Source organism: Tamandua tetradactyla, chromosome 25 (genome assembly GCF_023851605.1).
Source record: "Tamandua tetradactyla isolate mTamTet1 chromosome 25, mTamTet1.pri, whole genome shotgun sequence".
Taxonomy (NCBI): domain Eukaryota; kingdom Metazoa; phylum Chordata; class Mammalia; order Pilosa; family Myrmecophagidae; genus Tamandua; species Tamandua tetradactyla.
Window position 1 is genome coordinate 2,119,729 of NC_135351.1, and position 21,675 is coordinate 2,141,403.

Here is a 21,675-nt window from a genome sequence, read left to right on the forward strand (position 1 = left end):
TAATCATACAAAAGACCTATACACAGAAAACTACAAGAAATTGCTAAATGAAATCATGGAAGACTCAAATAAATGAAGGTTACGTACTGTGTTCATGGATTGTGTGGTAGTTAGATTCAGTTGTCAACTTGGCCAGGTGAAGGTGCCCAGTTCTGTTGCTGTGGGCATGAGCCAATGGTACGTGAACCTCATATGTTGCTTATTACATCTGCAGTTGGCCAGGAGGTGTGCCTCCTGCCATGAATGATGTTTGACTTAATTGGGTGGTGCTTAAATGAGAGAGTGCAAAGTAGCACAGCCCAAGCAGCTCAGTATACCTCATCTCAGCACTTGCAGCTCAGCTCAGCCCAGGCCTTTGGAGATGCAGAAAGAAATCACTCCAGGGAAAGATGTTGGAACCCAGAGGCCTGGAGAGAAGGCCAGCAGGGATTGCCTTGTGCCTTCCCACGTAAGAAAGAACCTCAGTCGAAAGTTAGCTGCCTTTCTTCTGAAGAACTATATGTTAACTAAATAAATCCCCTTTTATTGAAAGCCACATCTTTGGTGTGTTGCATTCCAGCAGCTAGCAAACTAAAACAGATTAGAAGATTAAATACGGTTACGATGTCATTTCTACCTAAATTGATTTATAAATTCAATGCAATAGCAATTAAAATCCCCCAAACATACTTTGCAGAAATAGAAAAAGCAATAATCAAATTTATTTGGAAGTGTAGGGTGCCTCAAATGGCTAAAAATATTTTAAGAAAGAAAAGTGAAGTGGAAGGACCGACACTACCTGACTTTAAAGCGTATTACGAAGCTTCAGTGGTCAAAACAGCATGGTATTGGCATAAAGATAGATATACTGACCTATGGAATCGAATAGAATGTTCAGATATAGACCTTTTAATCTATGGGCAATTGATCTTTGGTAAGGCAGTCAAACCAACCCACCTGAGACAGAGCACTCTTTTCAATAAATGGTGCTTGGAGAACTGGATACTTATATGCAAAAGAATGAAAAAAGATCCATATCTCACACCCTATATAAAAATTAACTCAAAATGGATCAAAGACCTAAACATTTAGAGCTAAGACCATCAAAGCTTTAGAAGAAAATGTAGGGAAATATAAAATTTGTAGCACAAGGCAGTTTCCTAGATCTCACTCCCAAAACACAAGCATTGAAGAAAGAAATTAGTTGGAGAACATATTTCAGGGTTTGACATGGGACACAATTCCACAATTTCAGGTTTTTGCTTCTAGCTGCTCTAAGATACTGGAGACTAAAAGAGATATCAATGTAGTGATTCAGTATTCATATTAATCTGTTAAATCCCATGTTGACTCTATAACTCCACCATTACTTTTGATCTTTCCATCCCTCCCTTTAGGGGTATTTGGGCTATGGCCATTCTAACTTTTTCATATTGGAAGGGTCTGTCATTAATAGGGGTAGGGAGATGGAACTATATGATGTCCTGGAGAGGCTGGGCCTTTTAGGTTTCAGGACTTATCTGGACCAGGGACTCATCTGGAGGTTATAGGCTTCTGGAAAGTTACTCTAGTGCTTAGAACCCTTGTAGAATCTTATAAATTGCCCTAGGTGTTCTTTAGGATTGGCTGGAATGGTCCTGGTCGGGGGTTGGCAGGTTATGATAGGTAGCAAGGTCTAACTGAAGCTTGCATAGAATGACCTCCAGAGTAGCCTCTCAACTCTATTTGCCACTAATTCTTTATTAGTTACATTTCTTTTCCCCCTTTTGGTCAGGATGGAATTGTTGATCCCATTGTTCCAGGGCTGGACTCATCCCTGGGAGTCACCTCCCACGTCGCCAGGGAGACTTTCACCCCTGGATGTCATGTCCCGCATAAGGGGAAGGGCAATTATTTCACTTGCAGAGTGGGGTTAGAGAGACTGAGGCCACATCTGAGCAATAACAGAGGTCCTCCAGAAGTAACTCTTAGGCATGCCTATAGGTAGTCTAAGCTTCTCCACTACCTACATAAGCTTCACAAAAGTAAGCCTCATGATCAAAGGCATGACCTATTGATTTGGGTATCCCTAAAGTTTGACACAGTATCAGAGGATTCCCTGATGGTAAGATTTAATAGTTCCATATTCTGTCTCTCATCCCTCAAGGGACTTTACCAATAATTTTTATTATCTGCTTAATAAACTCTAGGATGTAGCCAGGTATTAAATAATCTATATAGGATTAAAGGACCTCTTTCTTATTCTGTGCTCCCTGTATTTCAGTTGTTCAAATGAGCTATACAGATAGGTTGAGTTAGATTATGCACTACAGAAAATGTCTATTCCAGACCAAAAACCTTTCTTTCTTTGGTCTCAAAGAGTATTGTGGTTCTAAAATATAGACACTGTCTCTCTTACCCTCTGTTCTAGTTTGCTAGCTGCCAGAATTCAACACACCAGAGAAGGACTGGCTTTTAATAAAAGCGGATTTATTTCATTAGTTCTTCAGAGGAAAGGCAGCTAACTTTCATCTGAGGTTCTTTCTTATGTGAGAAGGTACAGGCTGATCTCTGCTGGCCTTCTCTCCAGGCCTCTGGGTTCCAACAACTTTCTCTGGGGTGATTCCTTTCTGCATCTCCAAAGGCCTGGGCTGAGCTGCGAGTGCTGAGATGAGGTATGCTGAGCTGCTTGGGCTGTGCTACATTGAGCTCTGTCATTTAAACACCAGCCAATTAAATCAAAACCATTCATTACAGCAGGCATGCCTCCTAGCCGACTGCAGAAGTAATCAGCAACAGATGTGGTTCATGTACCATTGGCTCATGTCCACAGTCACAGTATTAGGTGCCTTCACCTGGCCAAGCTGACAACTGAATCTAACTACCACACCTTCTGTTCTGAATTACGTTAACCCCAACCTTAATTCTTATCTTATATGTATATATATAATAGCCTCTCAAAACCATAAATAATAATCACCACTCCAGACTTAATGTGTATGCTCTAAAAGCTTACTGTTTTCTTATAAGCATTTGCTAAAGATGACCATAGCATTCTTGCTCATTTGTTCCTGCCTTACTTTGCCTCATCAAATATCCCACATGTTGATTTACATCATTGTATGGTTTTTTTTCCTTTTTGTAGCAGCACAACCTTCATTCACAAGCACACACCATCGTTCACCAATGTACTTCTCAGTCAGTGCATCCTTCAGCCACCTGATTTCATCAGGCATCATGTATAGTGCCCAAAGTTAATAATCCATCAACATTCTCAATTTTAGATAATTTCATTGTTCCCAAGTCCTAGTCTGTTGTTGCCATAAGGACATTTCATAGATTTAAATCATGATCACGTCGGCTGCATCCACGGCTTATTGCATTTGTAATCAGCCAAGGGGTGTGTATTCTGCAATGAGTATTGCTTAATCTAATCACCAGAAGGCTTTTAAGGAGGATTTAGAAGAGACAGGCTCTCTTCCTGCTTTGGCCAGCTAACCTCTCCTGTGGAGTTTATCCAGACCCTTCATTGGAGTCGTCAGCTTCACAGTCGCCCTATAGATTTTGGAATCTATGTTCCCACAGTTATGTGAGACACTTTTTAAAATTTTATAACTATGGATATTTCCTGCTGAATAGGTTCTAGAGAACCCTAGCTAATACAGTCCAGATGTATAATTCCTTTAATGTGTTGTTGGATTCTATTTGCTAATATTTTGTTGAGAATTTTTGCAACTATGTTCATTAGGGAGATTGGCCTTTCTTATAGTATCTTTACCCGGTTTTGGTATTAAAATGATGTTAGCTTTATAAAATGAATTAGGTGGAGTTCCTTTTTCCTCAATTTTTTGGAGGCGTTTGAGCAAGATTGGTGTTAGTTCTTTTTGGAATGTGTGATACAATTCCCCTGTGAAGCCATCTGGCTCTGGGCTTTTCTTTGTAGGAAGATTTTTGATGACTGATTGAATCTCTTTACTTGTGACTTTTGTTGAGATCTTCTATTTCTTCCTGAGTCAGTGTAGTTTGTTTGTGTGTTTCCAGGAATGTGTCCATTTCATCTAAATTGTCTAGTTCGTTGGCATATAGTTGTTCATAGTATCCTTTTATGATTTCTTTAGGTTCTGTGGTTAAACACCCTTCTCATTTCTGGTTTTGTTTGTTTACATCCTCTCTCTTTTTGCTTTGTCAGTCTTGCTAGTGGCCCATCAGTTTTACTGATTTTCTCAAAGAACCAACTTTTGGTTTTATTGATTGTTTCTATTGTTCTTTTGTTCTCCCATTCATTTATCTCTGTTTTAATCTTTGTTATTTCTCTTCTTCTATTTGCTTTGGGGTTAGTTTGCTGTTCATTCTGAAGTTCCTCCAGGTTTGCTGTTTAAATCTTAGATTTTTGCTCTTTCTTGTTTTTTAATATAAGCATTTAGAACAATAAATTTCCCTCTCCACACAGCCTTTGCTGCATCCCATAAGTTCTGATATGCTGTATTCTCATTTTCATTCATCTCCAGATTGGTCCTGATTTCTCTTGCAATTTCTTCCTTGACCCACTCATTATTTAAGACTGTGCTATTTAATCTCCATATATTTGTGAATGTTCTCACTCTTTGATGGTTATTGAGATGCAGCTTCATCCCTCTGTGATCAGAGAAAGTGTTTTGAATGATTTCAGTGTTTTTGAATGTTATAAAGACCTGTTTTGTACCCCAGCATATGATCTATCCTGGAGAATGTTCCATGAGGACTAGAGAAGAATATATATCCTTGTGTTTTGGGGTGCAATGACCTATATATTTCTGTTAGGTCTAATTCATTTATCAATTTGTTTAACTTCTCCATTTCCTTGTTGATCTTCTCTCTGGTTGTTCTGTCTATAGAGGAGAGTGGTGTATTAAAGCCTCCTATTATTATTGTTGAAACATCTACCCTCCCTTCAGTTTTGCCAATGTCTGTCTCATGTACTTTGGAGCTCCTTGATTGGGAGCATAGACATTTATGATTTTTATAACTTCTTGGTGAATTGATCCTTTAATTAGTATATAGTATCCTTCTTTGTTTTTATAATAACTTTATATTTAAAGTCCACTTTGTCCAATATCAGTATAGCCATTCCTGCTTTGTTTTGGTTACAACTTGTGTGGAAAATCTTTTTCCATCCTTTCACTTTCAATCTATTTGTGTCCTTGTCTAAGGTGAGTCTCCTGTAAGCAGCATATAGCTGGATTATATTTCTTAATCCATTCTGCCAATCTGTATCTTTTAATTGGTAAGTTTAGCCCATTAACATTCAAAGTTATTACTGAAAAGGTGTTTCTTGAATCCACCATCTTATCTGTTTTATTTGTCAGATCTATATATTCTTTTCCCTCTTTCTCTTTTTATCCTTTATATTACCCTTAGTGATACTTTTCAATTCTGTGCCCTCCTCCAGACCTCCCTTTCCTGTCTTTTTTTTTTTCAGTCAGCAGAACTCCTTTTAGTGTTTCTTATAAGGCTGGTCTCTTGTTGACAAATTCTTTCAGGACTTCTTTGTCTGAAAAACTTTAATCTCCCCCTCAGTTTTGAAGGACAATTTGGCTGGGTACAGAATTCTTGGTTGGAAGTCTTTCTCTTTCAGGATCTTCAATATAACATGCCACTGCCTTCTCACCTCCAGGGTGCTAGTTGAGTAGTCTGAACTCAGTCTTATGTGGTTTCCTTTGTATGTAGTAGATTTTCTCTTGCTGCTTTCAAGATTTTCTACTTCTTTTCAACATTTAACAGACTGATTAGTATTTGTTTTGGTGAAGGCCTATTTGGATTTATTCTGTTTGGAGTTCGTTGGGCTTCTTTGACTTGCATATTTATGTCCTTCTTGAGGGTTGGGAAGTTTTCCTCCATTATATCCTCAACTACTCTTCTATCCCTTTATTCCTCTCTTCTCCTTCCGGGATACTAATAATTCTTATATTTGTGCTCTTTATTTTGTCCATAGGTTTCCTGAAATCCAATTTTTCCATCCTTTTTAGCCATTTGCTGTTTTGTATCTTTGAAGTCAGTTATCCTGTCCACTGTATCGCTTACTCTTTCTTCTGTCTCTTCAAATCTGGTGTTGTGTACCTCTAGTATGTTTTTTATTTGGTCAACAGAGTCTTAAATTTCTGTGATGTCCTCTATTTTTCTATTTATTCTTTCAAGTTCCTCTTTATGCTCTTCTACTGTCTTCTTGGTCTCCTTTATGTCATTTGCCATCCTTCTTATTTTATTAAGTAGAGTTGTATGAACATCTTTGATTAGTTGTTCTGACGACTTTGTCTTCTCTGGTGTTTTAATTTGGTCATTTGGCAGGGCTATATCTGTCTGCATTGTGATATGCTTAGTGATCTTCTGTTGTTTTCGTTGCATGTAAATATCTTGATTGATTTACTGTGGGAGTTGATTTTTTTCAGTAGTCTAAGGTATTGTGTTTGTGAGATGGATGTGCAGCAGGGAGCAGGGCACAGGGCAGGGTACAATTGTACAGTGATTCATTTCATGGCAGGTATTGGCACAGATTGGGGATGTTACACTAGTGCTTGTGAACACGGGTGCCCAGGGGCCAGGGAGGATGTAGCTGTGTGGGTGCACCCATCTGGGGGGTGTAACCCTGGTGTTTGCTGGTTTAGGGCTTGGTGCTCTTTGTGTGCATGTGTAGAACTGTGGCAGCAGGTTGGTGTTACGCCTTCGTCTGTTCGGAGCAGATGTGACCTAGCTGAGCAGGTCAGCACTTTCTCAGAACTGGAAAGTGTGACTGCATATGTGCAGTTTTAGGACTGCCGTAAATTGTCATTCCCAGAGCTGAAGGACATGATTGGGGGTCCATGTGCATGTGTGGGTCTAGGAGTGCCATAAACGGATGCACAGACCTCAGGGGTGTGTGGGTTGAGGCTGTGTGACACTATGGGTGGGGGGCGGGGGTAACCTGGGTATGGAGGTTAGTGCCTGTAGCCTTTCTGTGCTGGCAACTGCCTGCAGGGAGAGGGAGGGGGAGGTAGTGCTCAGGAGGGGTGCAGGAGAGGTGGGTTGGGCTGCACTTGGAGTGGGGCTCTGGGGTGGGTACCTGCGCTGGGAGTTGGTGCACGGGGCACTTGGAGCACAGTGAATGGGAGTTGGTGATGGGGTTTGGGGGGTGTGGGGTGAATCTTGGGTCACAGGGCTGTGCTGGTGAAGATATGGCATTCAAGGAACATGGCCTGGTTTACTTTCTAGTCCCCGGCTCCCTGTCGTATACTCCTGAGAGCTCCATGCCTCCATGCCAGGCTCCAGCTTTCTGCTTCTCAGTTCCTTGGCCTCTGAAATCTTGGCCATTCTGTGTGGTGCACAAGGCTCTCCCAGGTCAGTCGCACTCTAGAATCACCATCTCAGTCGCCCTCCTGTCCCATCTCTAATTTTTCCTTGGAACAGGGCTGAACTTGACCTACTCTTTTGGCCATCTTATCACAAGTCCACAATTTTAGGTTTTTACTTCTAGCTTCTTGAAGACACTGGAGACTAAAATAAATATCAATATGTTTATTCAACAATCATGGTGGTTGTTAAACCCCGCCTTCACTGTATAACTCTACCATCACCTTTGATCTTTCTATCCCTCTCTTTAGGGGCATTTGGGCTATGCGAATTCTAACTTTTTCATGTTGGAAGAGGCTGACGATAATATGGGAGAGGGAAATGGAACTAGTTGATATTCTGGAGAGGCCGGCCCCTCTGCATTTGAGGACTTGACTGGTCCAGGGACCCATCTGGAGGTTGTAGATTTCTGAAGAGTTCTCCTAGTGCATGGAACGTTTGTAGAATCTTATATATTGCTGTAGGTGTTTTCTAGCATTGGCAGGAATGGTTTTGGTTGGGGTTTTGAAAGTTATGATAGGTAGCAATGTCTAACTGAAGCTTGCATACCAGTGACCTCCAGAGAAGCCTGTGGACTCTATTTGAAATCTCTCAGCTACTGATACCTTATTTTTAAATATATGCTTTTTTTGTACATATAAGATACAATGCACAATAAGTACATAAAAATGTGGGGGGATGGATAGGTATTGTAACAATATGTGTATATACTATTGAAGTTAAGCTGACATCAAATCAAACATGGTTTTATAGATTTATAATGTTATGTTTAAGTCCATGATAACCACAAAGAATCTATATGAAAAATATATACAGAAAAAAATGAAAAGAGATTCAAAATAGCACAATAAAAAAATAAATAGGCAGCCCACAGTTGCTCAGTGGCAGAATTCTTGCTTGCATGCTGGAGACCTGGGTTCGATTCCCGGTGCCTGCCCATGCAAACTAAACAAAACAAAAAACCCAAAAAGCAAATAAATGTGAAAGTAGGCATTAATGGAAGAATAGGGCAAAAAAAAAAAAAAAAGCTATGATTTACCAAGACCAAGTAGCAAAATGGCAGAAAAAAATTCTTCATTATCAGTAATTACTTTAAGTTTAAATGGATTAAACTATGTTTTCAAAAAGCAGAGTTTGGCAGCATGGTTAAAAGGGATGATCCAACTACACACTGTTTACAAGAGATTCACCTGAAATTCAAAGACACGAGTTGAAGAAGAGGAAAAGGATGGAAAAAATATACCAAGAAAATAGTAACCAAATACAGCTGAATTTGCTGTATTAATTATCAGATAAAATAGACTTTAATTCAAAAACTGCTGCAAGCAACAAAGAAGGCCATTATACACTGATAGAGGGTTCAATCTGACAAGAAGACATGTACCTAATAACAGTGCCCCAAAATATATGAAGCAAATATTGACATATAGCAAACACGTATTGAATGCTTCACCCAGCACCAGCAGAATACACATTCTTCTCTAGAGAACATGGATTATTCTACAAGATAGACCATATGCTAGGTCACTAAACAAGTCTCAATAAATTAAAAAATATTGAAGTCATCCAGTATATCTTCTCTGACCACAATGGAGTGAAGCTAGAAATTAATTAACAAATTAAAAGAAATGGAGCCTTCACAAATATGGGGAAATTTAACAACACACCCTTAAGAACCCAAAGAATCAGAGAAGAAATCACAATGGAAATTAGTAAATATCTTGAGGGAAATGAAAATGAAACCACAACTTAATCAAATTTATAGGTTATAGCAAGGCAGTGCTGAGGGTGAAATTTATACTTCTAAATACTTACGTTAAAAAGGAAGAAAGATTCTCAAGTGAGAGACCTAAAATGGAGAGCCAAAGAAAAAGAGCAAACTTACCCCAAGATGAGAAGAAGGAAGCGAATAACAAAGATTATAATGGAGATACATGAGATAAAGAATAAAAACGATGGAGAGAATAATTTGTTTCCAGAACCTTGCACTTCCCCTCACTACAAACAAACAAACAAACCAAAACAGAGAGAATACAATAGACCAAATGCTGGTCTTTGAGAAGATCAGTAAAATATACGAATCTTTAGCTGGACTGATAAAATATAGAAGGGACAAATAAATAAAATCAGAGGTGAAAGGGGGAAATTTTTACTGACCCCACAGAGATAAAAAGGATTATGAGGATACTATGAAAACTGTATGCCGACAAATAGACAACCTAGATGAAATGAACAAATTCCCAGAAACACACTAACTACCAACATTAAGCCAAGGGTGTGAATTATTAATCAAAACCCTCCTAACAACAACAACAACAACAACAACAAAAATCCCTGGAACAGTTAGCATCTCTGGTGAATTTTACCAAACATTCTAAGAAGAATTAACACCAATTCTGCTCAAATGCTTCTAAAAAATTGAAGAGGAGGGGCACATCCAAACTTATACCATGAGGCCAACATCACCACAAGATACCACAAGAAAGGAAAATTCCAGACCAATATCCATTATGAATATGGATGTATAAATCGATAACAAAATACAAGCAATATAAATCCAACAGCACATTAAAAGAATTGTATGCCTTCTAGGTGTGCAAGTATGGTTCAGTATAAAAATCAGTTAGGATGCATGGGTGGTTCAGTGGTTAGAATGCTTGCCTTCCATGTGGGAGACCTGGGTTTGATTCCTGGACCATGCACCTAAAAAATAAATAAATTAATGCAATTCATCACATTAATAGAAAGAAAAAAAAAACCACATGATAATTTAAACTGATACAGAAAAAGCATTAGGCAAAATCCAACATCATTTCATGATAAAAACACTTGTGGTAGAAGGAGACTCCCTCATCACGATAATAGGCATATATGAAAAACTTCCAGCTAAAGTCATACTCAATAATGAAAGGCTGAAAGCTTTCCTTCTGAGATCAGGAATAAGACAAGGATGCCCACACTGTTATTCAACATTGTATTGAAAGTTCTAGCTAGAGCACTAGGCAAGAAAAAGAAAAGCTATCCAAATTGGAAAGGAAAAAGTCACACTTTCCAGTTTGCAAATGAAATGATCCCATATATGGAAATTCCTGAAAATCCACATAAAGCTACTAGAGCTACTAAAGGAATTCAGCAAAGTGTCAGGGTAGAAGATCAAAATGCAAAAATTAGTAGTGTTTCTGTACACTTGTAGTGAACAATCTGAAAAGGAAATCAATAAAACACTTCATTTACAGTAGCAACAACATGAATCAATTATCTAGGAATTAATTTAACCACGAATTTAAAGGATTTATATATGAAAAGCTACAAAATCCAAAGAGATTTAAACAAAAGGAAAGACACCCCAAGTTCATAAATTGGAACACTAAATATTGTTAAGCTATTAATTCTGCCTAGTGTGATTTAGAGTCAATTTAAACTCAATGAAAATTGTATCAGCCTTCTTTGCAGAAGTGGAAAAGTAAGTCATCAAATTTATAAGGAAGAACAAGGGATCCAAATAGCAGAACTATTTTGAAACAGAAGAGTAAAGTTGGAGGGCTCACATTTCCCAATTTTAACACTTATCACAAAGTTATAGTAGTTTTATCAGCCTGGTAATGGCACAAGAATGGATATATAGACTAGTAGAATCTAATTGAGAGTTCAGATATCAATCCTCACATCTATGGCCAACTGATTTTTGACAAGGGTGTAGAAAGAATAGCATCTTTAACTAAAATTGCTGGAAAAACTGGATATCCATATGCAAAAAAATGAAGGTGGACCCCTACCTCATACCACAAGAAAATTAATTAAAAATGGATCAAATGCCTAAACAGAAGAACTGAAACTATAAAACTACTAGAAGAAAACATAAAGAAGCATCTTTAGAACCTTATGTTAGACAATGGTTTCTTAGACTTTCCACCAAAAACACAAACAAAAGAAGAAAAAGTAGATAAATAGGACTTCATCATAATGAAAAAAATTCATGCATCAAAGGAATTAATCATGAAAGTGAAAAACAACTTTCAAACTGGAAGAAAATATTTGAGAGCCACATATCTGATAAGGGCTCCATATCCAGAATATACAAAGAAGTCCTAACTCAACAATAAAAAGTCAAACAACCCAATTTAAGAATGGGGCAAAGACTTGATTAGCCATTTCTCCAAAGAATTTAGAGAATTTGCCCATAAGCATATAAAAAGATGCTCAATATCATTAGGGAAAAGCAAATAAAAAACACTGTGAGATACCATTTCATGGCTACTATTTAAAATTTGGAAAATTATAAGTTTTGAAGAGGATGTGGAGAAATAGGGACACTCTTTTATTGTTGGTGGAAATATATAAATGGTGCAGCTGCTGTGGAAAACAGTTTGATGGTTCTTCAGAAGGTGAAGTATAAAATTACCGTATGACCCAACAATCCCACTTCTAGATATATACCCAAAAGTATTGAAAGCAGGGATTCAAGCAGATGTTCTTACACCTATACTCATAGTTGCAGTATTCACAATTGCCAGATGATGGAAGCAACCCAAGAATCTATCAACAAGACAAATGGATAACAAAATGTGGTGTATCTATACAATGTAATATTAGTCCACTGTAAAAAGAATACATTTCTGACAACATGGCTGAACTTTTAGGACAAATATTTTATGCTCTCACTTATATGGAATAATTAGAATAAAGAAATTCATAGACAGAGCAATTAGAATTAAGGTTACTGGGACTGGGATGGGGTGAGGAGTGAGGAATTAATTTTGGATTGGTACAGAGTTCCCATTTAGAGTGACAAAAAAGTTTTGGTAATTGATGGTAGTGATGGTAGCACAACATTGTCAGTGCAATTACCACAACAGAATTATGCATTTGAATGTGACTAAAAGGGGATATCTTAGATTTGTATATGTTACTAGGAAAAAAAACCCATAGGTCTGTACAATAGCAACAGTGAACCCTAATGTAAACTAGGGACTATAATTAATATCATCACCATATTTTTTTCATCAGTTGTAATCAAGGCGCCACACTATAGCAAAGTATTAATAATAAAGAAATTTGTGTGATGTGTGGCATTTAGAACTGTATTTTCTGCATGATTTTTCTCTAAATGCATAACTTACTAAAAAAATTAATAGTAATGTACTTTTCTGTATGAACTGAGGAGACAAAATGTTGTGGTACAAATTCAAATAGCATGCAGCTCCTGCACCCCTGTGGCTGGTGGAAATGTTGATCTTTTCCCAAGCCTCTTTCTGTGGATGGAGATGAAGAAAGAAGGGGGTGTTGGGTGGGGAAAGATGGGGGAAGGATTAGATCCATATTTCGAGAATATTAGGCTGCTCTTAGTATGCATCCCTGTTGCTCTATAAACAGAACCATTTGCTACATATTTTGAATCACTAACGTTTGGGAGAGTATTGGAGGATGGGATCTTTTTGTAAACTATGACTTTTATTACAGTGAATTAGCATGTTCATTTAACAGAAAGTAAACAAAACTTAGTGCAAAATGAATTCAGTGGATAACTGAACTTTCCGACTGCTTAATGAAGTGATAGTGACGAAACCAAAGCAAATAGCTTTGTTCTTTGTCGATGTGGGAGAACACTTCTGTGTTTGTTGCCATGTGGTCGTGGACAAGCCAAGCACTTCTCTGGGCTGCAGATTTCAAAGTTTTCAATGACCACTTCTTAGCAACTTGGTGTTGAACTAAGAAATCACTACACTGGCTTTGGAACAGAGAGGATAAGAAAAACACACACAAGACATGAACAGAGTCAGTTCTGAGGCGCCCCCGACATCTGCTAAGCACCTATTGTGTGCCAAGCCCTGGCAATATGATATAATAAGATGAGGGATTTGTATTGTCCATACTCCAGGCAGGTGGAGAAAACAGGACATGATTACGTTTGTTTGGGTTTCCCCAGAAGCAAACACAGAGACAAGGATTTGGGGACTGCTGGTTTATTTAGGAGTGATTCCAGGAAGCATGGGTGGGGGAATGAAAGAGTGAGACAGGGAGGGGAAGGAAGCCAATGAAAGGCATGTTACCAAGCTAGGCACTTGAAGCTCAGTTCTGCTGGCTGTTCTACTAGGAATAGGGAAAGAACACTCCAGTGTAGTCTACCCAAGGGCAACAACACCAGGTGGGACATTTATCTCCAGTGCCCCTCCATCATTGGCTGAGGGCTTCTCATGGCAGCAGGAACTCCCCAGAGCTTCTGGTTTTACCTGTGAGATGGAGAGCAGATCTGAAGATGGGTATTTGAAGGTCTTTACTGGGGGTTGCCCTCGGCAGGCACTGGGGTGTGCATTGTAGGCACGGACTTGTGAGTGGGTGAAGAGGGCCTGGAAGTGAAGGCAAAGATGTCCAGAGGAGGAAGAGAGCATCATAAGATGTATAAGAAGGAGGAGGTAGGGTGAGACCCAGACTGCCAGGGGCTCCTGAGAACCTGAACTGATAGTAAAAGATGAATAGAACAAGGTATGCTCGGAAACGGTTTGCAATTCAAGCTGAATTTTGGTCCATAATGTACTACACTTTATAGGGCAGTGCTTATTTAACATCTAACTTCAAGCAGTCATAGACTTTCAACGTGAAGAAATGTTTTGGTATGACAGAGCCTCCTAGCATCCATTCTTTCATCTACCACAATAATGGGATTTTTTTGCTGATCAAAATACAGTCCTCCTTCACAGCTCTCACCCCTGGTTCACTGTGACTACATGGCTAAGTTCTGGCCAAAGGCATGAGAGCATAAACATTTTCAGCAACGTTCATGCTTTTCCCTTGAAGGGGAAGGACATGGTCTCCCCTTCCGTCTCCTTCCTATTGACTGCACGTGAGCTTGGAGAAGAGGGTCGTGTGGATGAAATGATGCTTTTGAGATGGCAGAAAATCAAGGCAGAAGGAGACTGACCCCCTAGAAACTTCATGGAAAGGAACCACATCCCAGCACAGATTATTATTTTGGATCTTTGTCAATATGACCATACCTATAATCTAGCTGCTACCTTACTCTGGCAGCAATATTCAACATAAACTTGGGGAGGGAACAAACAGAAGGACTGCATGGGTTCTATATTTATAATAATCCAGTAGTCGGGACTCTCTGTTGAGTTTTTCTCATGATTCTGTTGTTTAACTCTTATATTGCCACTTCTTTTAGACCTCATACTAAACTAATACTATGGTGATAAGACTTCATACTATATTGGGGAAACCATAAGGGCTGATTGCCTGATGTAGTGGAGATTCTGAGATTCTGTGATTTTAGTGAGGGGAAGACTCTAACATCCTGGGAAAACACTGAACTGAATAGGGGAAATTACTTTGGGGTATAGCCATGGGTCAGGATATCTATGGGCAGATGCATGCTTAGATTGGGGTGTCAGTTTGAATGTCAGAGGAGAAAAGACTTCTGGTTGAGAAGGTGAGCAGATGGCATTGCTTTGGTTGGAGTTGCCGGACCAATCAACTTGAATCAGCTAAGCTGATGCTTTGCAATCAGCAAATTGTAATATTGCCCACTTACCATATAACCAGATAAAATAGTCCAGATTTGTGTAATACAACCAATCAGAGATTAAATTTGATTTGCATTTACTCTGGGTAATACTTATGTGAGTTTAGAATTTAAGAGTGAGGGCACCCGCTGCTTGGGGCTCATTCTTTGGCAAGAGGCAACAAAATAGCAGCATGTTCCTGCGTCTGCAGGACAGTTCCCTGCCAGGGAGCAGATGGGACTGCCTGAAAGGTGCAAAAGGCTCAGAAACTGTTTTTTGGAGGAGCTAGCCTGGTGCATCAGGTGTGCGGTGGGACGGGCACCCTTTGGGCACACATCCTTGGAGTGCTGAGAGAAGCACATTAGTGCTGAGAATCCAGCTACGTTTCACCAAGGGTTGAGTCTTTTCGGGACTTTATGCCTACTGACAACCAGAGTTTCCCAGCTCAGTGCTCTGCAGGGGCCATCCATGAAGCCGTGTTGGATGAATGAATAAATGACTGAAAAGAGACGCGGCGCTAACCATCAACACCCAAATGATGTATTGTGGAGGATCCCAGAGCTTCCGTGACCATGTGCCTATTAGAAGACTGGATCCCTAGGGGGTGTCATTCTGTGTGTTTTGTTCAAACTTTTTTACCGGCAGGTTCAGAGAACTTCTGTGCCCTGTCTCTTGCCCTATGTAGCTTGTTTCTACAGAGCAAAATGAACATTCACATATCCTTAGCCTGAATTGGGCAGGGATTTTGCAACCCATACGTGATTCATTAGTATGTAAAATGCTCTGCTATCTGTGCCAAAATAATATACAGGCTGTCTGAAAAGTCTGGAAACAGAGGATAAATATTTTAAATAGTATATTAGTCACAGTTTCAAATAATGTGCTTAATATGTTTTTCTTCTGCCTCCAGACACCATTTCAGGTAAAGTAACTCTAAATTTAGAGCAGTAGGTCCAACTTTCGTCTGAAAAAGGTACAATAAATATACTATTTCCTCCTTGTGTTCAGTATTTGGACACTCTGAAATGTACTTAATGTAATTTTTTTCAGGTTAACAATGGGACCCATGACTTTCAATTTAGAGGTACTTCGTCTGAAAAGCTGTCCGAATGTTGAGTTGAAAATATATATTTTTGATAAAGTAAATAACATGTTGTTTAAAAATAAATTTTTCATATATTTGTAGAGTTTTGTACACCCTATAATTAATAAGCATCTCAGAAGGTTTATTTTAAACTCTTTGTTATGGTTTAGTTAAAAGAGAACAAGTGCTTCAACATTTATTTTCTAATGTTACAATATGTTCTAAAATAAAATATAAAGATTAAGGTTTGGGTTTGATCCAAACTTCACTCTCTGTAAAATATATTTTAAAAGGAGAAAATAATATATTTGAAGTAGGAAACAGGGAAAAGAGCATAATATTCTCCATCAACAAATCTGTCTTTGCAATATCCCAAGAAGCCAGCAAGTTCCATATGCTCTATAAACCTACTTTACAGGGGAATCGAATGAGTTGGATTTGAGTAAGTTAAATGAGATTTTTTTTATAACTGATGTAGTTTTCACAGGCTGACACCCTGTTTGAGCTGAGCCATCCTGGTTTTGAATACTTGGTCACATTTCACTCTCAGCCTTGTGCCCAATGACCCTGAATTTGGAAATGAAAGCATCTTTCAGATTTTTGGTTTGGGGTGGTGTCATAAACAAATCTGAGTTCTGTTCTCAGGGCTTACTAAGATCTCTTCCAAACCTTTGATGTATTTATATCTAAGTTCAAGGATTACAGAATAACTGATGAGAACTGACTTCTTTGTTCCATTACAAGCTGGGCGTAAGGCAGAGCCCCTCTCCGGCTATACCACACTAGATGCATAGCGATGAGTGGGAGGGAACTAGATAGAATCTGTCTGGGAGCCCCTCTGGACAAAACCCTTGGTCTTGTGTATGGCAGCCTGGTCACAGGTACCCAAGAGATAGTAGGGATTTGTTAATTGAATTGACTGTCATTATCACGAAGGCCATATTCCTGAAAAGTACTGAAGCTCGAGGTCTCAGCAAAAAGGAGCAATTAGAGGAAATCAATAGAAATGGCAGTAACCCAGTAACAAAATATTCCAAACCAGTTTGCTTCCCAAACACACTAGATTTGTTAATGTAAAAACCTGCCTGCACAGCTAATCCTTTTGAACTGTCCTCTCCACCTTTCCAGGAACAGAGCTAGCCACTGTTTCCTTACAAGAGTTTGTTGTACAGCTAATGCCTCTTTGAACATTTCTGAACCGGCCTTTCCTGCCATGAAATGTCATATATTTTATATTTACATTTTCCTTTAGTTTTATCTACAGAAGAATGTCTATATATCCACTTGCTCTTTTAATAAATTATTGCTGGACTTGGACACACATTTTTTTCTGCACCTAATTTTCCAGCCCCATGTACTGAGATGGTGGGTGTGAAGAGACTCCCTTTGCATCGTGTCAGACACACCTGCCACGTGTGATGGTGGGGGACAGGGGACCTGACAAAAATGGCTTATATCTTAAGAGATTGATCCTTATAAACTGAGAAATATCAGTCTATAAATATTATCTCAAAGTTTTTTGAAATTACTTTGACTGCTCCTATTGATATAGAGTTTTATAATTTACAATCCATCATCACATACAATGCAACATTTGACATGCCTGACTGCAAATCCTCCTCCCAGCAGCCAGGTGCTGAGAGCAGCATACCCATTCTCACCAGTATAAGGGCTTATCTCACCAACCCTGCTATCTTTCCTTTCTCTCTTTCCCTCCTCCCTTCCTTTCTTCCTTCTTTCCTTCCTCCCTCCTCTCCTTCTCCTTTACTCCTCATAATACAGATAAGTATAAAATCTAGTTTATATCCTCAGATTTCTAAGAATTCGTTTAGGATGCTGTCATGGTCAGGTTCATGTGTCAACTTGGTCAAGTGGTGGTACCTGTTTGTCTGGTTGGGCAAATGCTGGCCTGTCTGTTACAATGAGGATATTTCGTAGAATTAGATCATGATCACATCAGCTGCATCCACAGCTGATTTCATTTGTAATCAACCAAAGGAGAGTGTCTTCTGCAATGAGTGATGCTTAATCTAATCACTGGAAGCCTTTTAGGGAAGATTCAGAAGAGACAGGCTCTATTCCTGCTTCGGCTGGTGAGCCTCTCCTGTGGAGTTCATCCAGACCCTCCATTGGAGTCGTCAGCTTCACAGCCTGCCCTGCGGATTTTGGATCTGCATTCCCGCAGTCATGTGAGACACTTTTATAAATTTTATATTTGCGAGTGTTCCCTGTGGATTCTGTTTCTCTAGAGAACCCTAACTAATCCAGATGCCATGAAATGTAATAAACGACTCTCATCCATGATGATCTACGATGGGGCTGGCAGAGGTGATAAGAATTCCATCCACACGAGTCCATGGCCCACAGAGAGAGGCAAGGCCATTTTGACCAGTAAGGAAGAGAAAGTCACACAAAAATGTAGAATTTGATCTAGGCCTTCAAAATTAGTAGAGTTATTATGTTTTTAATAGATGAAACATGAAGGAAAATACATTAAAGGTAAAGATAAGCCTATTAGTTTGACCAGCATTTGGGCAGAAGAAAAGAACAACAAAGGAGGGAGATGGCATTTGTGGGACAGTGTGAAAAGCACTGAAGAAGAGTATTATGTATGAGGATGTGTGGGGAGTGTTAGAGGGCTGGTGGGTAGAGGTCTACTGCCTTTCTAATCCGTTTCCCTGAGTGAGCAGGAACTGTTTGAGGGAAGGCTGGGGAGGTCACTCTATTTCCTGCCTGGATGGAGACTCCATCCTTCTCCTGGATGGTCACCTATTGCCTGTCTGGATGGAGAGTCCACACTGCTGCTGAGGAAGTATAAGTGGCCTGCATTTTCTTTCTCAAGCACATGATAACGCATCCTTGGGCCTTTCTCACAAGAATCACTCCCAACCTAGACATTGTCTTCAGTGAGGTTGTGTGATTGTGCAAATCTCATTTCAGAATTTCCTATTTGTCCTACTTTTACTTCTAGTAAGTTTTATCTCTTTGTTTTGGCTCTTCATTCTAGGTCTGGAAGTCATTTTGAAGATAGATTCTGTCACTAGACATACTCGCTCTTCCCCCCAGAGTGGTCTTACCCGAAAGACAGGACCAAGGCCAGCCATGTGGCTGGTTCCTGGAGATTGTCCTCCAGGCTGTTATCACTGATTTATTTGTCAATGTTCTTTGGATGACTGTTATTCAATCAACTACAAAAATGTCTAGATGTACTTCATTCCGCCTCACTTCTCTATCAGAAATCACACTCATGGCCCGTGTTCCTCCAATCTGCCTGTCTGGTGACCCCATCAAAAATTAAATGAGTTCAATGAATGTGTCCTTTATTCCTTTCTAAATGTAACCAACCTATCAAAAAATGGGCTATTCCATTATCGTTTTACAGTATCCAAACCAACTATGCCAGTTTAGAACTTCACAGTTCATCTTCTTATTCCTTCTTACATAAAATTAGGTCATTTGATTGTATCCAGTATTCTATCTCAGATATTTGGTTTGATTCTTCAGATATGACTCACAGAGGTACATTTAAGATCCCCAGAAGGAGTTGCATTAAATAGCCCAATGAAAGGTCCCCAGCTAAAGGATTTTCAGATATCCAAGAATGTGAAAGAGGTTGTGGGCCCATTTCAGTGTCCTTGGAATTATCGCTCTAAGGGCTCAAATTCTCCTGTCCATGACCCCTTTGTGTCACTGGTACAGTCAAGGGACTTCTTGTGTTTGATATCGGGTGACACCTAAGTTTATTACCAAGAGACCTGGCAAAGTAAGAATGACTAGAGGAATTTACTTTCTGGTAGGAACTTGTCAACCCATTCAGCAACTATTTCCATGATGGCCTAAAAGAAGGGGAACCTGGAACCCATTTAAAACTTTTTTCTATGCTTCCCCAAGCCTGACAGACTTTTTTAATGGATAGTTTTGTGATTCCAACCTGTGGAATGGGGCATCAGGTCACTTCCTTTCTAGACCTGTGTCTTCTGAATTGAGTGTATACCTATGGATAAATCTATCAGTTAATGTCTCTGGGTTTCAGGTGTATTAGCTATGAAATCAGGACCCTTTCAGCTCTAACAATTCTGTTATTCAATAAGTAGCTATGCTATATTTAAAATAAGAATAGCTCTACCTGTGAGGTAATTGTGTTTCATGATTAATACCACTCCAAGTTTCATTTAAATCTCTGAGGAACTTCTAATGTTATCCCATCACTGGAAGAAGCCCAAGGAATTTATGCAACTCTGTTATACTCAAATATTGAGCTCATTTCATTTTTTTTGTTCTGATTAAATGCCTGTTTTCTTTTGACCAGCTCTTCTGCATGCACTTAAAGTGGCTTTTCTTGGTGTGTGTCCTCTTTTGTTTAACCACCAGGAAATTGAAGCGCTTCAGGCCTTTTCATTCTTACATAAAACTTTGGCTGCTTTTTCTTTCTGATATTTGGAAAAGTCAAGGTATCATGTGAGCTGCCAAGCACACCAGGGTGGGAATTGGAAAAGGTCCAGGGCCTTATTATTTCTCTCCCCTTCTTTCCAACTCATTGTGAACCTCTTGTACCCATCTCCTAGGATTTGTGAAAGTTCTCTGACACTTTAATCTTTTGCATTCTCTCACTTGTACTCTCAAAAGTTTAATTCCTGAATTACCCACTAAAGTGAATTCAGATTAACAACCGGCTGAGTTGGCTGCCTAAGAAAGGAAGCTATGACCTTAACTGCTGCTCTGGTGGGGGCACTGGACCCAGGGAGATTTGTCCAGAGCTCAATCTCATGCTGATTGGCTGTTGGGTGAATGGCTGTGCCCTGCTTCCCGCTTTTGATTTAATGGATGCAGGTCAAAGGGTTCCCTGAAAGTATACAACACTCCCAGTCTAAAATAGATCTTGGAAGATATTGAAAGAAAAAGGAAGAATGTGTGCATGCAATGGGACAGGGTTGTTTGATCCTCAACTCAGTCAGAATTTTAATTAGCTGTACATGTAAGACCAAAAGGATGGACCTCCCCCAGAACAGGCCTCCCCAGGCAAAATTCTAAGAAATGATTGAGCTTCCTGTTCCCAAATTAACCAATCATGAAATTCAGGGAGATTCTGAATGTGGACTCTTATCTCCCTACATTTTGAATGAATAAAATAATTGGTAATTCAGAAAGAGTCTTTATGCAGAATTATTACTGCAAATTATAGGCGATATGTTGTACATATACACACAATATCATTCTTCCCCTCTTTTCCCTCCCAATGCCCCCTCAAGAGCTCTGGACAGGCCACTGGTGGGGACGCTGTAGATGAAGAGCAGCTCCCAGAAGATTCCAGGGACCTTCCAGGTTTCTGGGATTGGGCAGAAGGGAAAAGCTGGGTGCATCCATGTTGTAGAATGTACTGGCACTTCATTTCTTTTGATGGCTGAATAATATCCCGTTGTATATATACCACACTTTGTTTATCCATTCATCTGGACACCTTTTGACTATTGGGAACACTGCTGCTGTGAAAATTGCTGTACAAGTATCTATTTAAGTCAGGGACCATTTCTTAAAGCTTTTGTGCTTCCAGAACCTAGGGGAGCACCCAGGGCTTAGGAGGCCTTGCTTAGTGTTTGGCGAGTATCGTGGGGCAGAGACTGAACAGGATGGGAGCCTGAGCTCTACATGGGAGGCGAGTCAGTCCATCCTTGCTAGGCCTGCAAAGTCACTGTTAGTGCTACAGAAGATTGGCACTCAGGCAGTGATAGAGCTCTCTGGTGTGGTGGATTGACACGTAACTCATAG

At 39.5% G+C, this 21,675-nt stretch overlaps 1 pseudogene; it reads right to left on the reverse strand.

Moving 5' to 3' along the window:
• The window catches only part of LOC143668747 (ubiquitin-conjugating enzyme E2 J1-like), a 39,322-nt pseudogene that overhangs the window by 10,510 nt on the left and 7,137 nt on the right, over window positions 1-21,675 (reverse strand).